Source organism: Hibiscus syriacus, unplaced genomic scaffold, assembly GCF_006381635.1.
Source record: "Hibiscus syriacus cultivar Baekdansim isolate YM2019G1 unplaced genomic scaffold, ASM638163v2 tig00110503_pilon, whole genome shotgun sequence".
In the NCBI taxonomy this organism is placed as follows: Eukaryota; Viridiplantae; Streptophyta; class Magnoliopsida; order Malvales; family Malvaceae; genus Hibiscus; species Hibiscus syriacus.
The window spans coordinates 3,334,923-3,351,330 of NW_024062764.1; positions in this window are offsets into that span (position 1 = coordinate 3,334,923).

The following is a 16,408-nucleotide window of genomic DNA, read 5'->3' on the forward strand; positions in this document are numbered from 1 at the left end:
CAAAAGGAAAAGGGGTATTGTTAGAATCTTAAAGGGATCAAAGGCAGCCATCAAGGTTTGGTCAGATAATAAACATCTTAAACTGTCGGGCTTAATTTCGAATCTAGAAAAGTCCATCCATGATATGGAATTGGAAGTTCAACAAGGTTCTACCTCGATTTTATTGGATTCCTTAGTGAAGGAAAAAAATGAGTTGTGTGATTTGTACAAAAATGCGGAACATATTTGGTTTCAAAAGTCTCAAGCGAAGTGGATCAATGATGGTGATAGGAATTCAAGATTCTTCCACCAGGGTGCTTCGAACAGAGGTAGAATGAATTCACTCAAGTTCTTAAAAGCTAATGACAGGCTGATCTCAGAACCCAGTTAGATCAAATCTACTGTTTTGGAGTTCTTCAAAGCAGCCTATAACCAAAAGCCGACGACTGATGTTGATAAAGTTGATCTTAACTTCTCTAGACTCTCAACTGCTTAGAACTCAAATTTGGAGAGTGCTTTCTTGGAAAATAGGTATGTAACGCCATAGCTTCCTCATATAGTAATAAAGCTCCTAGACTGGACGACTTAAATATGGGATTTTTCAAGAAATTCTGGCCAAACCTTAAACTCGATATTATGAGGTTCTTCAAGGATTTCTTTTTGGGGAAGAGTTAGGAAAATGGGGTTAATCATTCCATTATCACCCTTATACCAAAGAAAGCTAATCTAGAATGCTTGGAGAATTACAGGCCTCTTAGCCTAGTAGGAGCTTTATATAAAATTCTATCTAAGGTTCTCGATAGAAGTTTGAAAATATGCATCGACTTCATAGTTGGCCCCTCCCAATTCGCTTTTATCCTAGGGAAATAGATTATGGATTGATCCTTTATTACAAATGAAGGAATTTATTACTGGAGGAAGAAAGGACTCAAATGAGTTGCCTTCAAAGTGGATTTTAAGAGTGCATACGGCTCAGTTAGTTGGTTGATTCTGCTTAAAATAATGGCAAACATGGGTTTTGGGAAGAGATTGTGTTCTTGGATATCCAAATGCATTTCCTCTGCATCTATCTTTATTTTAATGAACGAGTGACCCACGAAGGATTTCCAGATTGCGAGAGGGCTTTGACAAGGTTGCTCTTTATCTCCTCTGTTATTTAACTTGGTAGGGGAGCTACTGAATTTGCTGCTCTCCAAGGTGATCAGTCTAGGGTTTTTTAACAGCTTCAAGATAGGTAAAGCTGGGAATTCATTCATACTTTCACACTTGCAATTTCCTGATGACTTGATAATTTTCTGCAAAGCTTCCTTTAGGCAATTGAAGAATGTTAAAAGAGTTTTGCTCATATTTGAATTTATGTCTGGGCTCCAATTGAACATGTCCAAGAGTAGAATTTTTGGAATAAATTTTGAAGATGATGTGCTAAATGAGTGGGTCGCTTCTGTTGGTTGCTCGGGTGGTGTTTTTTCATCATAGTATCTTGGCCTCCCCCTTAGTGTTAAGAAGAACTCAATTTCATTATGGGATCCCATAATCCAAAGGTTTTATGAGAAATTGGCTGGATGAAAAGCAATATCCCTTTCGCTAGCAGGAAGAGTATTGCTCGTTAAATCGGTTTTTAGCTCCTGGCCTATTTATTTCTTGCACATTTTCAGAATTCCTTTCATACAATTTGAAGAAATTAAAATCTATAATAGCAAAGTTTTTATGGGGCGGTTCAGATGAGAAGAAGATAATACATTGTGTCAATTGGTACCAATTTGTCAACATAAAGATTTGGAAGGGTTGGGAATATTTAACCTTAATCTTATGAATCCTACACTCTTAGGCAAATGGTCTTGGAAATTCGCGAGCGAGAAAGATTCGTGGTGGAAAATGGTGGTGTCCAGTAAATACAATGTTGACCCTAGGACTATCTTGGTGGAAACTACTTTATCCCCTAGAGGCTCCTAGCTTTGAAAAGGTGTATTGAATAATTATGGGAAGAATGATGAGTTCGGGTTATGCTTCCGCAAGCACATTCATTTACAAGTGGGCAATGAGGAGTCAATTCGTTTCTGGCAGGACATTTGGTTAGGCAATACTCCATTAAAGATACAGTTTCTGAGATTGTTCGATCTTTCTATTAATAAAAGAGGAAAGATTACCGAGTTTAGAAGCTGTAACCCTTCGGGTTTGTTTAGGGATATCCAAATGAGAAGGAACCTTGTTGACTGGGAGATGGATCAATGGATAGAGCTTAATTCCTTGTTAAGTAATTTTACCTTTAGTTCGGTTGAGGACGATTGTTGTGTTTGGTCTAGGAATGGGGAAGGGTCCTACTCTGTTAGGTCCTGTATCAAATTAATGTCTGGTCTGGACGTAACAAATCCTATATGGTTGAAGCAAGTGTGGCTTGGGGTTGCCCCTCCGAGAGTGGAGTCTTTTGTTTTGCAAGTAATACACCAAAAGCTGGCAGTAAAAACTGAACTCCTTGAGCATGGTGTCACAGGAATAAAGGACATTCTTTGTCTTCTCAGTGGTTTGGAACCGGAGATAGTTTCTCATTTATTTGTGACTTACAAAATTGTGTGGGACTTCTGGGGTCAGTTCTACTTTTTTGTAAAGTATTATTTGCCTTCCCTGATAACCCCTAAGAACTCATTGTTGCTTGGATGGAGTTAATACCCCGCTCGAATATTTAGATATTTATACCAGGGGCGATTATGTGGTCGGTTTGGAATTTCAATAATGTCGTAATTTTAGAGAAGGGAAGTTAGATCCAACTCAAGTATTTTTCCTCACTAGATATAGATTGGTTGCATGGTTTCTTGCAAAGCTCCCTTAGATTTCTATCCCGTTTGACTGCCTTGTGAGGCATCCCTCGTTGGCTGATTTTTGTTTGAATTGTAAGGAGCCCCCCTCCGTCTGGTCTCCCCCGCCTTGAGGTTTTTTAAAAGTGAATGTTGACGGTGCGATGAATAAGGATTGGCTAAGAGGTGGTATTAGAGGTTTATAACTTGGATGGTTTGAAGCTGGGATCCTTCTTGGAACATGTTGGGCCTGGTCACTCTGTCCTGGCCGAACTGATGACAATTAAAGCTGGTTTGTTTTTCTTTTTGGAGTCGGTTTGGGGTTTTAAGGGGTGATTGATCCTTGAGAGTGATTGTGTTAATGCTTTGGATTGGATAAAAAATCTTGGCTCATGTCATGCCCTCTTTGAACTGCTAGTGAAGGAAATTGTTGCTACTGTTTTGGAATAGAATGTAATTGTTAAACACATCCAGAGATGTGAAAACTGGGAGGCAGACTAGAAAAATTAGGAATTGGTTAAATGTCCTTCATGTGATCGATATCTCTGTTTTGTCTTTGGATGAATTGGTTATTGATAGGATGTCTAATCATAGTAATTGTTAAACACATCCAGAGATATTTTTTTGTATTTCAACGAACATAAAGGGGTTTTTAATGAGACCTCCCATTCTTATAAAAAACCTGAGCTTTATGTTATTCAGTTTTAATAAAAAAAAAGTTCAAAATTTCAAATTGAATGTATCTAAGTAGATTAAAGGCAATGGACTATGATTCCACCACTTTTTCGCTACCTGTCATTCACCTATGACTCATTAAAGTCAATCTAGTCTAAACATCAAACTATCTACACTAAAGATGATCTTGCTACAACTTTCATCTAGACTCATTTTTTGTTTATATAAAGAACAACTTTTAACCTACTTCATCTTTTATTGTTAGTTTTTGTAGTACAATGTCTAATTAGTTCAAGTTAACATATTGACTCATTCACTCTATTTTCAATCTAGTGAACGCACTGAACCAGAGTTACCGAATTAGTAGTTTGCTTAGTTTCACCGTTTGCAAACTTGTAGTTTGTTGGGGTAGGTTTGTTTGGAATGAATTTTGGGATTGCGATTAGTTGATAATATTTTTAATAATTTATTCACATGTCTTTTTAATAGGTTCATTTTTAAATTCTCATATGTAAGCGTGTCTGGTTTTTCTTGGAAACTATATATATATATTTTTGGTATGGAGCTCAATTCTAACTATTATTTTTGTATTTCTTGTGCCTTAACAGGATCAAATAAGATATATTAACCCTAGCATCGTTGGGGTCAAAAGACTGCAAGGACAAGCGACATGTATCAACTACCTCTTTAAATGGCTAGATTTTCAAATTGTGTACTATAGATATTTACTGATGGAATCTCATAGCAACTTATTGTATAACATTCTCTTTAGTAATGTTGACTTTACATTTCACTTTAATGTTTATAATTTGAGATTTATTTTTGTTAAGTATTTCTACTTAATTCGTGTCGTAATTATTTCGAGTTTGTTGTTATTGGATAATGCTACAATATATTAAATCGGGGTAATAAAGAGTAGAAAATAATATTTACCAAATTAGTTAATTTTAACGTCGTTTGTCAAAAAAATGCCACCATATACATAGTAAATAATGATGTTTGTGGTAAAACACCAATACATATCACAACATATAGTGGGGCTTGGGTGAACAAACTCTACTAGAAACAAGGTAATTCGTGATGTTTATTATCAAACGTCGCTATATATCACGACAATTAGTTGCGTTTGATTCTAAAATACCGCTATAAAACTTTACCTTTTAGGCATTTGTTTCCAAAATGCCACTATAGAGCTTGACTTTTTGTGGCGTTTGTATCGAAAACACAGTTATAGAGCTTGATCTTTGTGGTGTTTGTAAACAAAAAATGTCGCTAACTGTTACAACACTCGTTCCATCAACGCTTTTTGTGTTCTTTCTAATGTCGGGAGGATTTGTAGTGACACTTTAAAATGCCACTATAGGACTAGAAAACACCGCTAAAAACTTGTTTTCATGTAGTGAAAGGTTGTAACTTTGAGGTCTTGCAAGTCAAATTTGGGAACACCAAGGTAAGAGTTGTAATCTACTCATCACTAGCTTCCATTCAAACCTTTAAAATCAAGTTTTAGTCAAGTGACCCTAAATGCGAGGTTTAGTGGGGGTTTAAGAAACCATGGATTTCCAGCCCCTTTTTTATATATAGATTTAAGTTATAGGAAATGTCCTTAGCCTTATCCCAAGTTTCTAAATGGGTTAGCAACTCATTTTCCTTGTTATGATTAGTGAAAGAGATTGGAGAAAGTTCCAAGACCAAGGGCAAAGAGAAGTTGGTTCTCGGTTGAGTAAGGGCGTTTTCCAACCGCCTAGCAATAAGGTAACACATTTCTAACTTAATTATACCACTTGTAGCTCATTAGGTGTGCATGATTGGTTAATTGAGTACATGAATCATGTTTTGGCATTTCATAGTAGATTTTGGTTATGTTGTCATTCAGCATGAAAGTTGACTCTTTGTAACCCCTAATAACTCGCATAAGACTTAAACAATGCTTAATGGCCCTAAGAGGGTAAATGGGTGAACCAAGGCACATTTTCATGCCCAAAATAGAGTATTCCTGGGTTTGGGTATCGATCCTGTATAAACAATACCGATATTGTTCTTCGTATAGCCTAAAACAAGGTGTTTTGAGGTCAGGAGTATCGCTACCAATTCAATGATTATCGATATTGTTTTAATGGTATCAATACTTACAGTGGAGTATCGATACCCAAGTTAGGATTCAGATTTCAGTAGTCATTTTTGGTATTGGTACTCACAAGAGTATTGATGCTGAAGGTGGAGTATCGATACTAGGTAACTTTTCCAAAACATCAAATTAAAATTTGGTATCGATACTGGGGTAGGTCTGGCAATTACCCATGGATGATGGCCCACCCGACTCAATTAAAATGGACGAAAACTTGATGAAACATTGGTTTAATCCATTTGAAATGGGTGGTGGATGGAGCGGGTGATGGATTTGGGAAATTTTTTCAACCCATCATCCGATCCGTCACCCGCCCCATCCATTCATCCATCAATATAATATTTAAAATATATATTAATTACCTTAAAGACTTTTTAGGCTAAACCTTCAAAATATTTTTTTCATTTTCTCATTTCAGCGCCACTCTATTACTCTCACACTTTCTCCTACAATTTCAACTAGGAATTGAACAAAAGAGATATGCATTTTTTTAATTTTTGATTTTTTTTATTTTGATTTATATTTCAACATTTTTTCTTTCTCCTATAATTTCTTAATTGATTGAATTCGATTTTATTTATATTTGTGGTAAATGTTTTGTTTGAAATTTTGGTTCATTTGTTAGCATTAGGTTTTATTTTTTAAATTATTGTTATGTTTTTTAGAATGAGTTAAATGTTTTACTTGTCTTTTTAAAAGGGTGAGAAATAATAGTACAATAGTAAAATAATTTACGTTATGTTTTAGTTTGTTGATTAATGAAAAATGATTTGTTTTGATACTATAGATATTAAGATGGGAGATACAAAGAGTAGTTCCTCTGCTTCCAAAACCTTCTCTTCTCAATCTCCTTCTCCTAAGATTTCAATGTTAACTTCAATTCCAAGTAATACTCAATCATCTGCTCAATCAATATAATAGAACCCATTTATAATCCGCAATTGATGGGTGGGACGGATTTGGGTCAATGATTAAGCGGGTGGTGCGTGGGTTGGATGACAATATTTTGATGCGGATAGTATCTAGTCCTCTTAGAATCCAGTAGTAATTTTTGTATAGATACAAAGGGAGTTTATCAATATCGATGATCAATATCGATAATGAAGGGTTGAGTATTGGTACCCTTATCATGAGTTGGGTAAGAAACCCTTTTTGATTCAAGTGTTTGGGTACAAGGATCAAGGGTCTTCTGAACTTCATAGATAAAACTAAAAGTGAGAACAACAGAAATAAAAATAAGAACAACTATAAATTGTGTAAAAATAAGATAACATAAAACTAGCCTTTATATAATGCTCAAGAAACAGCCATGACACCTGAGCTACTTTAGTAGTTGACGAACATTTGTTATTAGAAATATCCAGATATATCTCAACAAGTGCTAAGGCATTTCAGTCGCTAACTGGGCGCAGATACCCCAAGAATCGATAGAGTAAGTTGCTCGAGTGTATGCTTCTAATGTAGAAAATTATGGATCTCACCCCGATACCGTGGGTATCCTAGGTAGACTAGGGTGTCATCCTGAGATGCAGAAAATTCCTTCGACTATACCACTAGACTTACCTCAACATGTTTTTGTATGTATTTTGTATGCCCACGACTTCAGTTTCCAGCATGTTCACAAAATGAATGCATGTAGTTTGACATTTTATTAGTGCGACACTGAGCTTGTGAGCTTAGTGTTCAAAATTTGTTTTCATCCATAGATTAGTAGAGGGATCGACGAAGAGCCTATCGCACAGTCATATTCAAGATCAACTGCAGTTTTGAGTATGTCTTGAGTCTTTTTAGAAGACATGTACTGTCATAGACCCTTGTACTATTTTGAATCATAATTGTATTAAGAGTTTATGTATTTTGGATAATTAGCTTTGGAAGCTCCCCGTATTTGTGAACTCAATTGTTATATTTTATTTTACAATATTTATGAATGATTTTCATGTGGTATTTGCCACATTTTTAAAGAAAAATTTTGGGTTAGCCACTTTGATGGTCCCATGTAATGCCTAGCCCTTCGATCTTCGGGCCAGGTCAGATTAGGGTGTACATTTAGTGGTATTAGAGCGTCAAGTTTAGTCATTCTTAATTTTTGCAGTTCAGCGTCAATAAGTGTTTGTGTGAGTACATGCCTCTAGAGCGTCAAGAGAATTTAAGTTTCTAGAATGACGATAATGACCTTTATTTCCTTTCTAAATGTAAACTTAAATGATGGTTGATAATATTGATCTGAGTCATGAGGGTAGGAACGAGAGTCATGCCTCCTTAGTGGGTAACTTGGATGTCGAGTTCATACCAGACTCTGATGATTATGGAATCCTAAAGGAAGCGAGATCAATGAGGCGATTTTCTTCAGGGATATTAAGTTCACATTTAGGCATATTTTCTATGTTATTCCTAGGACACCAGTTGTACCTCTACCACAACAGCACCATCAACCCCACCAATATCAGCTCCCTATGAGTCTTCAGTCGAGAGGCTCCTTAGGTACAAGACCATAAACTTTTATGGTTCTGGGGACGACAACCCCATCACTGTAGACTAGTGGCTCAAAGAGATGCTTCGTACATTGTGTCAGTTGCACCTCACCTTTGAGGGTAAGTTAGAGTGTGTCACCTCTCTTCTGGAGGGTGATGCAATCGAATGGTAGGAGATAGTAGAAATGGCGATGAAGCGTGATAGTCCCACGTGAGAGTATTTTTTTGTCAGAGTTTCAATATAACTACATTTGAGAGGCACATACACGGAATATCTAAGGGACCAATTTTTGCATCTGACGTAGGGCGACATGATCATATTTGAGTATGAGTGAGAGTTCCTTAGATTGAGGTAGTACGCACCAGAGCTTATAGCGATCGAGGTCCATTGTTTTAGGAGATTAAGGGAGGGGTTTCGCCTTGTCATCCTCGCCCATTTGGCAGTTGAGCCTCATTGCATCTTTGTATAATTAAGCTGGGAGACATAAGCAATTGAGAGGGTTTTTAATATGAGAGCTTAGTTGTCGAGTAATTTCGTTGGAGAGAGACTGAGGGCCCCAGAGTCAGCTAAACCCTCCTAATCGTTGACCAAGAGAATCAAAGGTGCCTAGGGCTCATGTAGGTCACCTCTAGATCTGTCTAGAGGTACAACACAAAGCTCAAACCATGAGGGTAGATCTGACCCTCGTAGAAGGCCATTATCGTTAGCTTCTAGGTCAGGCATTAGTAGGTTATAGTGGACTGCTTCCTATCTAGTGTGCCCGATATGTGGTAAAAGACATCCTAAAGAGTGCCACCTAATGTCCAGAAGTTACTTCAACTGTGGTTTATTGGAGCATTTTTCAGGGATTATCCTAGGGCTCAGAGCTCAGCTCTGGCTTCAGTGTAGAGGTCAGGGTCATCTATCTAGCAAGGTTGAGGGCCCTCGAAAGGTGGTAAATCTAGTTCAGTACAGCTCAACAGGGGTACCGTTAGATCAGTGACCAGCCTAAAGCCTAAGTGGCCTCACACCAGTATGTCCTTTGAGTCTGGGAAGAGTGTGACACAACCGATGTGATTTCAGGTACCTTTATTATATTTTCCATTATAGTTACCACCTTAGTTGATCCATGATCCATCCACTCATATATATATTATGACCTGATCTGAAAGAGAAACATTCCAACTAACGATTTATAGATAGGTGTGTGAGTGTCTAGTCCCTTATGGTTAGACGACCTTGTTGACAAAGTTCATTGTCGATGCCCAGTTGATATTCAAGCTAGGTTTTCGCATCCGAACTAATAGAGTTGACATTCAGAGAAATTGACATGATCTTAAGCATAGAATGGTTGTCAGAACACAATAATAGTTTGAGGTGCAAGGTGAGGCAACTTATGTTCAGGAGGAATGATGGAACAAAACTAGTGATGACTAGCGAGAGGTCGGGGTGTTCTATCAAGTTTGTTTTTGCAGTAGTAACTCAAAGGTTAATAAATAGAGGGTGTAAAGCCTTCCTGAATCACGTAATGAACACCCATGTTGTAGTTTCTTCACTAGAGAATATTCGTATTGTATAAGAGTTTCTTGATGTGTTTACCAAGGAGCTGTATAGTTTTCCATCGGATCGAAAGGTAGTGTATGGTATTGAGGTGTTATCAGATTCAGCTTTGGTGTCGATTGTTCCCTATCGCATGGCTCCAATAGAGCTAAAGGAGTTAAAGAACCATATATAAAAGTTGCTAGAAAAGGGTTTTATCTAGCCAAACATTTCTCCTTGGGGAGTGCCAGTTCTCTTTGTCAAGAAGAATGATGGATCGATGAGGTTGTGTATCTACAATAGGCAATTAAATAAGTTAACCATTGGGGCATTTTGAAGGCTTGTACCTGAATAAGATAATGTTACGGCATTAGTGAAGGCTTGTTCCAGCTAGAGGTATTATTGTGGGGCATCTTTGGAAGCCAATGAAGACCTGTTGAACGATCATTGAATTGAAAAATGGTTTCAAGGGGATAAAAATGTATGAAGAATGAAAATGGTGAAACAGTGACAGTAGAGTTTACCATATATGATCATTTTGTCCATCATCAGTTGCATTATTCTGGTGATGTCACATGCATCAATATTGGCGAGCCGAAACATCCCACTTTAATCTTCATTGAGTTTTGGTATTCTTGTAATCCCATACAAAAACTCTGGATGTTTTGCAAAGAGCTTCTCTGGTTAAAAGATATGAGCAGAAGCCACAAGAAAAGATGAATGTGTTGACAAATGATTTACGAACCAGTAAATATGATGCTGAATCAATGTTGCGATCATGTTTTGTTTCCATTATCCGAGATGAAGGTTGTCATACGCAACTCCAAGGTTAAAATGAGAAATGACGTGGTGACATGAAAAATTGGGATAAATCCTCCTTGTGATATGAGTTAAAGCAGAATAGATGCTACTATCCCATTGATCTTTGTGGAGTTTGGCGCAGTCATGTACAGTCTCCAAAAACGGGGCAACACAATCATGCTTCTGACCATAGCAAGAAGTTGAGAGAGAAAACACTTTCTCCGAAATAAAGATAGATAACAAAGACGGCAAGGAGACAGAAGAAGATCAGAGGGCTCGTCAAAGATACAAGTTGGAAACTATGAGTTGCTACACGGATATATAAAGCAGACCCTGGAAAGGAATGATCAAGTATAAGAAGACTAAGTTCACCACTTTGAAGTCAAATGAAGATGGAATCGACATTTATGCATTCATGAGAACATCATTTGCATAAAAGAAAATGCATTACACTAATACATTTAATTGCATTCGTGTTCGTGTTTCATGCATAAACACATGGTTTTGACAGATCATCCAGTGAAAAGAGAAGATGCATGATGTCAAAAGGCCAACAAGTTGAAAGGAAGATTTCAAACCTCAAACGTAAGGAATCGCGTTTAGAGAGGCATACCCTGAAGAATTGAGAGGTCTAATCCATAGAAGAAGCATTACTCTAAAGTGATAACCATCAGATATAGAATAAAAATAGAGATGTTCGTGTATAAAGAGAGGAATCACTCGATTAAAGTAACTTGTACACAGAAGATTGGGGCAAATCTAAGTCTTCACCAAAGAGTAGTGAATCAAATCCATTTTGAGCCTTCACCAAAGAGTAGTGAAGAAAACCATCTTAAGCCTTCACCAAAGAGTAATGAAGCATATCCTTTTTAAGCCTTCTCGGAAGAGTGTTGGAGCAAACCATCAGAATATTAGATGTAGGAGAAAAAGCAAAATTTCTCGAGTACAAAGAAAAGGAAACGCGCGCGAGGAGTTATTAACCGATTCAATGTCCCAGGAAAGGAGATGTTCAAATGACAGTCAAGTCAAGGAAGACTCTCACATTTAGTTGCGGCGAGACAAGCTCTCGCAAGAGAAATGAATTCGAAAAGATTCTCTTAAATTCTAAATTTTTGAGTATAATGATTTTCAAATTTTCAAGCACACATTAATGATTGATAATGTTTGATTTTCAGGTTCGACATTCGAAGCAAATCAAACTTAAGTCTTCACGAGATAGTAGTGAAGAAAATCATCTAGAAGTCTTCATAAGAAAGTAGTAAAGCAGAAGAAGATGTTCGAGTTCCATACTCCCTAGAGAAAGAGGGAGCGAACCCGTAAGAAGAAGATGTTCGAGTTCCATACTCCCTAGAGAAAGAGGGAACGAACCCGTAATAAGAAGATGTTCGAGTTCCATACTCCCTAGAGAAAGAGGGAGCGAACCCGTAAGAAGAAGATGTTTGTGTTCCATACTCCCTAGAGAAAGAGGGAGCGAACCCGTAAGAAGAAGATGTTCGAGTTCCATATTCCCTAAAGAAAGAGGGAGAGAACCTGTAAGAGAATATGTTCGAGTCTTATACTCTCTGAAGGAATATGGAGCAGACACGATTATTGAAGATTGTTCGAGTCTTATACTCTCTAAAGAAATATGGAGCAGACACGTTTATTGAAGATTGTTCGAGTCTTATACTCCCTGAAGGAATAGGGAGAAGACTTATCATTTGAAGATTTTTCAAGTTTCATTTATCCCAAAGTAACAATGGAGTGCTTTAATCTTTTGAAGTTCTTAGAACCGGACAAGTTCGATCATCTTTTGATCTTTTCTCTATTCTCGTTACACGACAATGAGCAAAGAGGAGTAGATGTAGATGCTCGTTTTTGTCCGGGGCTAAGTTGGAGCAAACCCGAAGCAATGGTAGACCGAGAGAGGAACTTTGAGGCCCAATTCAAGCCCAATGATCCAGCAGAGAAGCCTCCAACCCACGTGAATACTCCCTGGAAAACAAGAACAGTTATGGGGGGTTAACAAGTTATCAGAAGTTACCTAAAAATGGGGTTCCATGAGGAGTAGATTGTTTTTTAAAAAAACTGACTGAAAAGAGGGGGTTATTTGGTTTTTTAGAGGAGATCACACACAGAAGGGGTCTTTGATGATTTTTTTTCTTTGTATTGGACAAAAGCAAATTGTAAGGGGTTCTTCCCCATTCATAAAACAATGAAATACCAAGCAAGAAAAGATGCCTTGTGTATGCATGTAAAAGCAGTGCTATTCGAAACGAAAAAAACAAAATAGAAATGAGCATTCTTTATTTGAAAACTTGCGAAACAGCAGCAAATTAAAAACCGAGGTCAACAAGGTTTCAAGCAGCGTAAACAACAATTCCATATTAAAAAGATCAAGAGGTGTAACGACCATTTTCTTCGAAAGCGGTACAAATTTGTTAAGGTTTTTTTATTTTAATTTATGATTTCTAGTGTCTTTGTGCGTGTTTAGGGGTGAAATACGAGTAAAGAAGAAAGGGTTTTGGGGTTAAATTACCTGAGTTATGCGAAATCTGGTAGAGTTTAGTTGACTCCTCATCGCCATTAAGGTTCCATTGTCGTGAAATCCCAGAGCATTAGAGAGCTCTTTCTTTATTTCTTTTTCATTTGTTTTGAGTCTTAGTCGTCTGCTAAGTGAAAATAGGTTATAAAAATCTTTAAAGTGAGTTATATATGGCATGTTCTGGGTTAATTGTCTGCTAAGGGCTTGATGTCTTATTTACATTTTCCTTGTAATTCACTAAGCTTTAGGATAAAACCCAATTTTAGGCCCTTTCCATATTTTCTGAATTTTATATTTACCTCTTTATTTTTTAGCCTTCTTTTTTCGTCCCTAAGTGTAGTCATTTTGAGTTTTCCATTGTTTGTACACTCGAGATGCTATTTTAAAATTTTAAATTTAGCCCCATGTGTATTTATGGGCTTATTTCGCTGCTAGTACCTAAAATATCAATATTTACGCTTCATGATATGATCTTTGACTAAGTTGAGCTTTTAATTCTGACTTTGTCTATCCTTTCATTTTGGCCATGATGTTGTTTTCTTTTTTCATGCACATTTATGTATTTATTTATATTACATTTTTTATATGTGATTGGAGGACTGTTTACGGGAGTTTAACCCTTTGTTCATTTGTTTAAAGCCATGTGTGCTTAATATATGTATATCTTATGAGTCTTTATTATGCCATATGTCGGTTCTCCATGGTAATATGTGTATAAGTGTATATATATATATTTGTTGTTTGGTGGATACAAGTCACACATGTATTATATATCATAACACATATGTAAGGTAGTAACGTTCTTGCTAAGCATATTTGTTTTATTTTTCTATGGGTTTTATTTGTTTTACATGGTAATAATTTTCCTTCGTACGTTTTAACATTTTTTTAGTCTGATTATATCTTGTTTGAATACCCTTGCATAATATGTATGATATCCTCACGTGCATAATTTATGATTTTTTCATTAAAATATACGTATATAATTTTTTGTATGTCACGTTATATGATATTTTTAATTTTGTTTAATTAATTTTGGCATGACATTTTTTTTTGCATAATTTGCATGGTAACCTCATGTGCATAACTCGACTTATAAATACATAATCGGACTAAGGTTAATACACTTTTAATTTAAAATTATCCTGATTGGCTTGTCTTAACTGATTAGAGGGTTGTTTTAATTATTTTAAATTAAAAGTGTATCCCGAAAGTGAAACCTAAAAAATTGATTCGTCACCTAAAATTTGGGAACGAAAGAAAAGGAAATGTTCGTTTATTTAAATTTATCGAGAAAAGGTTGTTATAGCTTTTAAGATCTGGTCTCGATATTTGTAAATAATCGAACATTCTTTATCTTTCTTAAACGACTTGGTAATTTTGATTTAATTTATTTGGGTGCTTTTGAATATTGTAAAAGTCATATTTGTTGTTTTATGGGATCAAAAACTAAATTAAGTTCGAATTTGTAAAATTCATTGCAAAGACGTTAATTAATCGACTAGGTACCGATTTAGGGCGTTGTGGGGGTGCTAATCCTTCCCCACACGTAACTGACTCCCAAACTCATTTTTTGGTAACGCGAACCTCAATTTTTTGTTTTAATTAAAATTAATTTTTATTTAAAATGACAAAGCATTTTTGGGTGCCCAATCACACCCTAATCAAAGATTGGTGGCGACTCTTCAAACTGTATTTTTCGATCGTAAAGGAAATCTAAAATTTTTCGAAACGAGAGGTTTTTTAAATCGTATTTGTTTTTAAATTAAAAAGAGATAATTAAGAATTAATGTGGTTTTCAGAATCTCATCCTTAAGGAAAAATCGTTTCGACAGTGAGCATGTGTGTTCTCTAAGATAGACTTGAGGTCAAGGTATTACCAGTTGAAGGTCAAGGATGTTGATATAGCCAAGACAGTGTTTAGGTCAAGGATGTTGATATAGCCAAGACGGTGTTTAGGACAAGATATGGCATTTATAAACCTAATTAATTGAGTCTTCCATCATAAATGAATAGCATGACCAAAACCTCTGCATCGTTCTGCAGATGCTTCGAGAGCATCAACTATATACAAAGTTGAAGAAGTTCAATTTTTCATTAACAAAAGTTTCGTTCCTAGGCCATGTGTTAGCAGCAAACGGTATTCGAGTGGACCCCCAGAAAATCTAAATGGTATTAGAGCGGGAACGTCTAAGAATATGTCTGAGGTACATAGTTTCTTAGGGGGGTACTATCGTCATTTGTCAAGGTTTCTTTGATGACTAAGTTACTACAGAAATGGGTTCCCTTCATGTGGGATGAGAAGTTCCAATAGAGTTTTGATTAATTGAAAATAATCCTCATTTAAGCTCTCATTTTAACCCAATCCGAGTTAGGTAAAGAGTTCACCATGTTCAATGATGCGTCACTAAACAGGCTAGGATGCATTTTTATGCAGGATAAGAAGGTGGTGGCATATGTATCTCATCAGCTCAAACCGCATAAGCATAATAACCCCACCCACGATTTAGAGCTTACGACTATAGTTTTTGCACTTAAGATCCAAAGACGCTACTTGTTTGGTGATAAGTGTCATATTTTTACCGACCACATGAGTCTCAAGTACCTACTCACGCAGAATGAGTTGAACTTGAGACAACGTAGATAGATTGAGTTGTTAAAGCATTATGATTATATGATTGACTACCACGTAGGAAAAACAAACGTTGTTGTCGATGCTTTGAGTAGAAAATTGATATTAGAGTTGTGTGCCTTGTTGGAACGCTTGAGACTATCTAGTGATGGAAGGTTAGTGGTCGAGCTTCAAATAGAGCCCGAGTTAGTGAGCAAAGTCAAGAGATTGCAATGTTCAGACAATCACCTAAAAGCTCAAGTAGAGCAAGTCCACCGAGGCGAGGCTCTAAGTTTTGAATTACGCGATAAATACATGCTTTTCTTTAAGGGTCATTTGTGAGTATCCGCAAACAAGCATATGCGTAGTAAAATCTTTCAAGAAGTGTATTATAGTACACTCTCAGTTAATCCGGGTAGAAATAAAATGTACCAAGAGCTTTGACAGTTGTATTGGTGGTTAGACAAGAAAATAGAAGTATTTGAGTTTGTTGCTAAATGCTTAGTATGCCAACAAGTTAATGCAAAACACCAGGTTCCTTTGAGGTTGCTCCAGCCGATTCAGATACCACAGTGTAAGTGGAATAAAGTGACTATATACTTCGTGATGGGTTTGTCGATGACTAGACTAAGGCACGACACAGTGTGGGTTATAGTAGACTGGTTAGCCAAGTCAACTCATTTTTTTCCGGCTTAGATGTATGATACCTTAGAGAGGTAATCGCAGATATACATACATGAGATAGTGAGGTTTTATGGGGTTCTGACCTCAATCATTTTAGATAGAGACCCTTGTTTCACTTCTCGATTTTGGAAAGCCCTTCATGAATCCTTAGGCACTAAACTAAACTTTAGCACTGTTTTCCATCCTCAGACGGATAACCAATCCGAGTGTGTTATTCAGAT